Genomic DNA, 9,146 nt, shown 5'->3' on the forward strand with positions numbered 1-9,146 from the left:
TCTTGCATATCTTAACTGCAGCTAGAATTGTATTTGCACAACAATGGAAAGATGATGAGATCCCATCTGAGAAGAATGTGATTAAGAAAATCTTAAGACTGTGCAGAAATGGATAGATTAGCATTTGCTAATAAGGATAAAGAAGAAACGGAATACTTTTTGATATGGGACATATTTTATCAATAGCTAAATAATAGAAGTTGGAAAGGAGGAGATACAATTGGAGAAAATGGTAAAGAGGAGAATTGTTAAAGAAGATGATGTTAAATATTAATGTTACTATATTATTATATTATTAATATGATGATGAGGAACTATAACAAGAAAAATATATAATACAATACATAAGCACAACTGTATCCAGAACACATTGTTCGATGAAAATTGGATGTTATAAAAATAAAATAAATAAAACATGAAAATTTTAAAAAAGAATAAAAGGGCATTCCCCCTTAAAGGTTTTTAAACTGGGCTTTCTTCTAGATCTAGCACTTACTGGAAAGTGAAGATATTATATATGTGGGGGAGAAAAGATGTTTTAATTTCATAAAACATCTAGGTATGTGTCCCTACCTGGAAGAAAGATCCTTAGTTTTGATTACTCTTTTGAGGATCAGTTAGCTTCATCTTCCCAGAAAAAAAGAATTCTCTAGAACTTAAAAACTTGCATGCTATTCTGTGACCTTGACCTGATTTAATGAAACCAACATCCTAATATATGTTGGCAGAGAATTATGGCAGCATTTTCTTTTGAGAGTTTCTGGGAATAAGTCACTTTTTCCAGACTATCTACGTATCTGTTGCTTTTATCACTTGTTTCCATTTAAAATTCTCTAGCCTTATTTAAGATTATCAGGGAAGCAGAGGTGTGCTATATAACTCCATTATTCTTAAAGTCTCCTCCGTTTTCTCGATTTTATATGACTGTGGAACAACCACAGTTTACTTCACTATGCAGCACATAGGACACTTGATGTATTGCTGATCACTAACGGTTTAATGAATATCTATTTCTAGGCTACCATATAGTGCATCTCCCTATTTAGATTTTTCATTACAGCTATTACACAGCTGTTTTTTATATGCTACAAATATTTGCCCATTAGAGCTTCCTGGACGTTTCAAGGCTAAAAAAAACCCACTTGGTTTATTCCAATGATGAAGATATTGTGTGGTTGAGAGGTTGCTACAAAGAAGAAAAGGTCAACTTATTTTCCAAAGCACCAGAGGGCAGGACAAGAAACAATGGGTGGAAACTAATCAAGGAGAGAAGCAACCAGGAATTAAGGAGAAACTTCCTACTGTGAGAACAATTAACCAGCTTGCCTTCAGAAGTTGTGGCTGCTTCATCACTGGAGAATTTTAAAGAAAGACAAATCACTTGCCTGAAATGGTATAGGGTCTCCTGTTTGAGCAGGGATTTGGACTAGAAGACTTCCAAGGTCTCTTACGGCTCTATACTGATTGATTGGATATTCCATCCTCTCCTTTGAGAAGACTGGAAATTTCTATTCCAGTATTAGATGAATTATAGTTTACTGTAAAATCCAGATTGATTTATAACTGTTGTGTCTTGAAGCAAGTCATACTGATCACCATTAACTGAATTCAAACAGTCTGCTAAGCCATATTACCGGCTATTTTGCCAAGCTGCTATAGATTGTGCAGTAAACCAGCTATAAATCAAACCATTCTACTATACATCATGGGTGGTGACAGATAAACTAAGTAACTGTAGCATATTGTAAGCAGCCTGGAATCTTGTATGTTTGATGGGCAGCTATATAAATCAAATAAATCAAGGTTAAATAAATCAAGATTTAACATGGTAGCCAAATCTAGCAAAGTCTACACCAGGAATAGAGAATATACAGCTTTCAAAAACTGCTGAACTACAACATTCAAGAGCTACAGATGCTGGGTCTCCATCAGTGGTCTAACATAATCAATAGTCCCTTTCAGTATAAGGCAATTTCTTCCATCCTAACTTCCAGACATTAATTTAACCTACTACCACACAACAACTCAGGTCAGGATATACCATGTTGGTGTACTTAGTAATATCAAACAATTATTTCATTACTATTATATTTCTTTTCTGTTATGTATTGGATATATTGCATTTTCTACTTCAGATATTTTAAGCAATGCCTGATTATTAGTCTTTAATAAGAATCATAGGGTTGGAAGAAAGCAAGAGCCAGAATGTACTCAAATTACCACTATTCTACAGTAATATATGTCACATACATTCTTTAAATAGCAGTAGAATATCAACAGGAAATTACAAAATACACATTGGGAAGTATGTAAGAACTTTTTATTTAAAAAGTCTAATCATTGTAGTCCAGGTAACAACTAAATATTTAGATTGTTAGTTACCAAGACTTTAAAGAATTAGGCAATCTAAGTCACCCATCCTTTGACCATTCATAGACAAATTTGAAACAACATTCACGTATGTTTATATAACACATCCTTCAACTTATACAGCAAATATTTTTAAAAGCTTGATAGAAGCAAGAGCCAGCAAGCACTCAAATTACTATTGTAATGTATATCACAACCATTTTTAATGGCAGTGGAATATTATCAGAAAAGAAAATATGCAATTTATCTGTTTTAGAACAAAATATTTAATAGTTGCAATTATTTAAATATATTTAATATATATTTAATAGTTTAATATATATATTTAAATATATTTAATATATATTTAATAGTTTAATATATATTTAATAGTTGCAATTATACTGTAATATGGGAAAATATTAGAGGACCTGTATGCATACAGAATGCAGCTTAAAACTGAGACGAATGACTGATGAGCTCTTACTTGAATTCCCAGTTTATCCATAAACTCATTTCACAGCGGTAGAGAAAATGCTATTAAGGAGTCTCACATTTTATGACAAAAGGTAGTCTAATCTGCCTTAAAAGGAGACAAGACCTATCTTGAAGGGATATGGTAAAAATTACTTATATTGGGGTAGATTTAAAAAGTGTGCTATGTTGTATGGTTTGTGTGTATTGGGTTAGTATGTTGTATAAACTCAAATATTTTCATTCCTGAACTATGATTTTATGGCATGGTAGCATTTTATATAAACTCAGCAACTTTCATTTATAAAATATGATGCATGGCTTAATGAATTGCATGAACTTAGCAAATCACAGTTAAACATACATACATACGTACATACATACTAGCTAGCTAGACAGACAGACAGACAGACACACACACACACAGAGTCCAAGAAAACTATAGCTTCATCTGACATGTGCCCCAGAGTTCAATCTTTGGTTAAAATTATACACTCTGTATCCTAAGTTGGATGGGCAAAGAAGGGGAAAAACCATGCCAGGCATATTGTGACATTTTCATGCAAATCATGTAATTTACACCGATTGGGAATGGAGGGGCACAGAATCATGAAGTAAAAAATTTAAAAACACCAATATAGTACCACAGTATCAATAAGGACTAAATACTAAATAAGTACAAGTAAATGCGATTAGAAAATGCAATCCAATCTTCAGTCTTCAAAGGCATTCTGGGAGGCCTTCAATAAGGGTAATTGACTTTTGCTTGAGAGGGAGCCTATTCCAGGACCTTGGGGCCATAATCAAGCAACAGTGTCTGTAGGTCTCTGTTGAGATTGGGAGGATCTCAAGAAGTTTTGCCCAGGCTGGGTCACTTATATCAGGGAAGAATATTTACTAAGGTCAAGGTATAGATGGCTGTTCAGATCAAAATAGCCTTTCAAACTGTACCTGAAACCTTCTTAATAACCAATGTAGCAACTGCTCCATAAAATGAGAATGCTAATGCCCCAGTGCACACTGGTGCACACTGGTAACCTAATCTTCTCTTTAATTATGGTTTGCAAATCCACAATGGCTGTTTTCATACATCCTACTTGCTAAACCCAAACCCAAACCCAAACCAAACCACAGATTTTAAGGAGAAAAGGGAGCTATTTCTGCTATCCCAACCTTAATCTTTATATTGTATGTCTCCAAAGTTGAGTGGGAAAAGGTCCCATTTTGGAGCTGCCTTCAGGAATTTGGGGTGAATTGGGTTCCATAACAGTGTGCTAACCTTAAGACACGCTCATTTTTGCCCTTTCAAGTCTTTCAAACTGCAAAAACAACTTCTGACTTCATTCGCTCTGTGGGCTTCAAAGGAAAACTGGAGATATTGGAAGATTACACCAAGTACAGCCTGGAGACCACATGCAAAGTGTGATTGGTTGTTCTGCAAATGGTTGGGTTATTATAAGCACGCTGAGCTATGTAAAGTACAAAAGAAACAAATATCCTTGTTCATTAAACCAGCCTTCTTACCTGGGATTAGAAGCTACTAACTACAAAATTAATTTTGTAAAAGAAATCCAGAGAGAAACCAGGAAATGACAGAGCAGCTAACATAATACCTACACTGGAAAAAGATGGAAGAGAAACAAACCAATTACAGAGTGTAAACCATGTTGAAGAGAAGTCTATAAGACTTCTGCCTGGGGCACTAACTTAAATTACTTTGAGGTTCTGTTCAGACAATGTAAGCCTTGGTTTGTTCAAAGCCAGTTTAGTGACTAAGCCACAATTAACTCATTTCATACTAGCTTTGCTTACACAGCACAATGACACTTTAGACAAGCATGCTGTGCACACTCAGAAAACAGTGAATTGGATAAACAGTTAATCACAAGTAAGTAATTCAGGTATACAGTTTGGAAATATTCATTGCTAAAAAAAATAAGCAACCCAACTAAGGCCTCTTGGTGTTTTTTTTTTTTTTTTGCAAAAGCAGGAAGCAAAAGCTGTACACATCTGGGTGAGGATAAGCAAACAAGAGACCAAGTTTGCAGGTGACACATTTTAAATGTCTAAATATCATAATAAGGCAGGTGGCAATAAAACAGTAGTCAAAGTTTTATGCAAGATGGTTGTATGTGAATCAATTACTTTAAATTGAGCAACTCTTTTGTCCTTATTCACACATGATGGAAAGCTGTAAAGCGGTCTGTCATTATTAATTTACTACAAAGTGTAAACTGAATTATTGTGTTTGGTTACACAGTTTAACATCTCATCAATTCAGCCAATTTATGCTTGCTGAATAAAAAGTAAATTAAAGAAATGATGGCTTCATGCAAAAACTGGACACAGTATAAATAATCATTGGAATTGGGTTGTGATGGAAAGCACAACAAAATAATGTTCTTTCATTATGCAGTAGAACAGACAATAGTTAATCCCATACTATAGAAAGGGACTAACGTTTTAACTGCTTGTGTTATCTTTAAATAAACACAAAGTATCACCATACTACGAGATATTAAAAACCTCTCTTTTTATGGCTTTGTTATCCACACATACCAGGCTTCCACATATGCAAACAAGGCAGGACTGAGATACTCAAATACCCAAGATTTCCACAACAGGGTTTATTATTGCTTGTATGACTGTATCTTGGTTTATCTTTTTTTCTCTCTCCAGGAAATACAGGCTAGTAGGCTTGTACATTACTCAATCGCTTAATTAACTTTCAAAAGTTAAATCCCCGAGCTAAGTTGGAGCATCTATGAAACGCAACTGTTCCCTCTAACTTCATCCAGTCAATCGGGGTCAGCTTTCTTCCGCTCGTCTTGAAATAAACGCGATCGAAACTTAGGAAGTCCCGTCGCTCCTCAGAAGTCAAAAGTTTCCTGCCCCAACCCAACCCAACCGGGCCGGACGAAGCCTCCTCTCAAGCTGCTCCCGCGCAAAACAGCAAGCCGGGATGAAGGGACGGCATTTGCACGAAACCACCAGACCCGTTTAAAGGAGAAAAGCAGCGGATGCGGAGCAACATGCGAGTTTTAAGAACGCCTGAGAACCCCAGAGGCTTTCCTCCGCTCCGTTCGCCAAGCACCACCTAGACACGCACCAACCTCGTTCACATTTATCCCTCAACTTATCCGCACCCTTGTAACGGTTTGCTGCATCGGCGCCCAGGCAGGTTTTGGATTTTTTTTAAGAAAAAAAAACCCGACCGAGGAGACCTCCTTCCCACAAACGACTCCTTCTAAACGAGGTTTGCTTTTCCTTGCAGCGCCCCCTCAAAACGCTTTTTTGCTTCAGGTGACCGGGGAGGGGCTGCAAACTTTGATGTGGGAGGAAAGCAGCGTCCTTTTGAACTGTTGCTTTTTCTCACCACTGCCAAAATCACGATCCCTTCGCTAGAAACAAGATCGGGGAAGCCTGATGAGGAAATTGGGGGTGGGGAGAGCGCTTTCAAGGGGGTAATAGCGTTTAAAGTAGCTTGCAGAGCCAAGTGTGAGGGGCAGCGGGGGGTGTCACACACTTCAGCTGGGATGTCATCTCCACCACCCTCCGTTGCCTTTTTACCTGATTGCATTGGGGGTTCGGCTCGTCCTGGAGCTGGAGCGTGGAAAGGATCATTAGCAGCTTGGCAATCCCATGTTCCCTGAATTTTTTCCCGAATTCCGTTAAGGATGCAGGCTCAGCAGCTCCTGCTCCAGCTTAAATCTCAGCGGGGGAAGAAAGAGAGCTCAACAGCACAGCCACATGGTTACTGCACTTCTCGAGCTCGGGTGCAGCTGATTATATACTCCCGATCGGTTTCATGGGCAATGTAGTTCCCACCGAACGAATCACACCGCCCTCTGCCAGCCGATGGAGTCTCAGAAAAGGACTACCGTTCCCAGCATGCTCCCGGCTTGGAAGGACGGGGCGGCTCAGGAGGCTCGGCAAAACAGAGCAATGTTTCTCTGTCATATCAAAAGGAATGTTCGGTGGAAGAAGCGAAAGTTGTCCCTTCACGACCATTGGTTGAGCCCTTTTTTTCACTTTTCTTTTCCATCTGCCGCTAACCAATTCTTCGGTCCAGAAACCACTTCGGTCCGACTGTAAGAAGGAGGGGAGGAAATTTTGTGGGGAGTGTTTCTCTCCATCCTCCTCCCCGGTGTTTTGCAATTTGTCAACACTTTTTCTGAACTTCCTGTAACAAGAATTCTGACCATCTGCGGCATCATGAAAGACTATGATAAAAACAGAATAGAATTCAGTGATGTAGGTGGATTTTATTTTATTTTATATTGAATATTATATAAAATAATATATAATAATATATTATTATATTATTATATAATAATATAAAATAATATATTATATTGAATATTGTTATATTGAAGAGCCTATTGTTTTTTGAGCATACAGTACTCAAAAAATATAAATACAATAATTATAAATATATAAGCTGCCATTAATAAAAAGTATTAGTAAAACTTAGAATATACAAACCACAAAATGTGGCGAAAATGAGACTCTCAACCATGGTAGTGGTTACAATATTGTTGTAAGCTGCCCACAGTCACTTAACATCTTATGAGCCATCAAGTTGGTGTTGACTTTTGTTGACTACATTGATAAGATTTCCTCCATGGCGATCTGCCCCTAACCTGGCCATTCAGTACGTTCATTGCCATTGTAACAAGTACATTCAGTTGCTGGTTCTCCTTTTTCTTGCTTCTCTTCTTCTTTCTCCTCTTCCTTTCTCAGTATTACTGACATATTCAGAGAGTAAGGTCTTTATATAATGTGCAATAATACATTATATAAGTAGTACAATAATTTGAGCCTGGTCGTTTGTGCCTCAAGTGAGAATTCTGGGTTCTGAAGAGCCATTTATTCGTTTATCTGGCTAGTCATTGCATTTTGAAGAAAATGTATAATACAGAATGGTGTGTATCAGGGGTAGTCAACCTTTTTATACCTACTGCCCACTTTTGTTATCTCTGTTACTAGTAAAATTTTCTAACCAACCACCGGTTCCACAGTAATGGTGATTTATAAAGTAGGGAAGTCAATTAAATTTAAAAAAGGAAAGTGCTTCAGTATAGGACAAAACCCCTGCCGCCCACCATGAAAGCTGGAACGCCCACAAGTAGGCAATAGGGACCAGGTTGACTACCACTGGTGTATATATGTATTGTATTGTATTGTATTGTATTGTATTGTATTTGTATTGTAGAATATGGCTTACATAACTGTGGTTTACTGAATTATAAACAAACTATTCTGTCTGGATTCAAATTAAAAAGTGATGTTACAGTTTAGCAAGTTGTATGAATGTAGTCCATCATAGGTAAAGGTAAAGGTTCCCCTCGCACATATGTGCTAGGCATTCCCAACTATAGGGGGCGGTGATCATCTCCATTACAAAGCCAAAGAGCGCTGTCCAAAGACATCTCCATGGTCATGTGGCTGGCATGACTAATTGCCAAAGGCCCATGGAATGCTGTTTCTACTTGAATTTTTACATGCTTTCAAACTGCTAGGTTGGCAGAAGCTGGGACAAGTAATTGGAGCTCACTCCGTTATGTGGTGCTAGGGATTCGAATCGCCGAACTGCTGATCTTTCTGATTGTCAAGCTCAGTGTTTTAGTTACTGAGCCACCACGTCCCCTCATACAATTGTCCATCCTACAGCTGCCTTAAAGTACTAATTTTAAAGGGCGGAACCAAATTATTACTATTTCTAACACTGACAAGACACACCACTAAACTATAAATTCAGAGCAAACCCCTAGTAACATTGATGATGTTTCCTGGTGTGGATAATGAAACATCTGCAAGAAAACAACCAAGCTCAGACAACACCAAGGTCCACTCTTTTCAAACCCGAGCTACAAATAGTCTAACTGGGGTACCACATCTATTGCATGCCTACTGTTCGACTTAATAATTAAATTCAAACAGCATTTACCTTGTCAATCCCCATCTTCTAAAATAATGTATTAACGTCTTAAAAATATTTATAATTTGCAAATGATCAAGCATCCTATGGTAGATTATAATCTAAAATCAAGTAAAAATAAATAATTTTTTAAAAAGCAAAAGAGACAATAAAAGAATAAAAAAACCTTGTTGAAGCTTTGGTCACATGGATTCTGAATGTCAGAGGAAAAAGCTAGATCTTCACCTTCTCCAGAAAGTCAGATAGAATGAGTACCAACTTGGCTTCCAGTAAAAAGATATCATAAAACTAGGTTTGCCCCAACAGATAAGACTATCTCTTTATGTCCACATAATGCAATCTCTCAGCTGTGGGATTTTGAGGAGCTTAATCTTACATATCC

The 9,146-nt window shown here is 37.3% G+C and overlaps 1 protein-coding gene across 1 annotated transcript in view; it reads right to left on the reverse strand.

Annotated features, from left to right (window-relative positions):
- The window catches only part of ITPR1 (inositol 1,4,5-trisphosphate receptor type 1), a 264,200-nt gene extending 257,616 nt beyond the window's left edge, over positions 1-6,584 (reverse strand). Inside the window, exon 1 of the mRNA XM_032210776.1 lies at positions 6,394-6,584. The gene's annotated coding sequence lies outside the window, so the exon portion shown is untranslated. The remainder of the gene's footprint in view (positions 1-6,393) is intronic.
- Between the last annotated feature and the right edge of the window lie 2,562 nt (positions 6,585-9,146).

The sequence above is a fragment of the Thamnophis elegans genome, chromosome 2 (genome assembly GCF_009769535.1).
Source record: "Thamnophis elegans isolate rThaEle1 chromosome 2, rThaEle1.pri, whole genome shotgun sequence".
Lineage (NCBI taxonomy): Eukaryota > Metazoa > Chordata > Lepidosauria > Squamata > Colubridae > Thamnophis > Thamnophis elegans.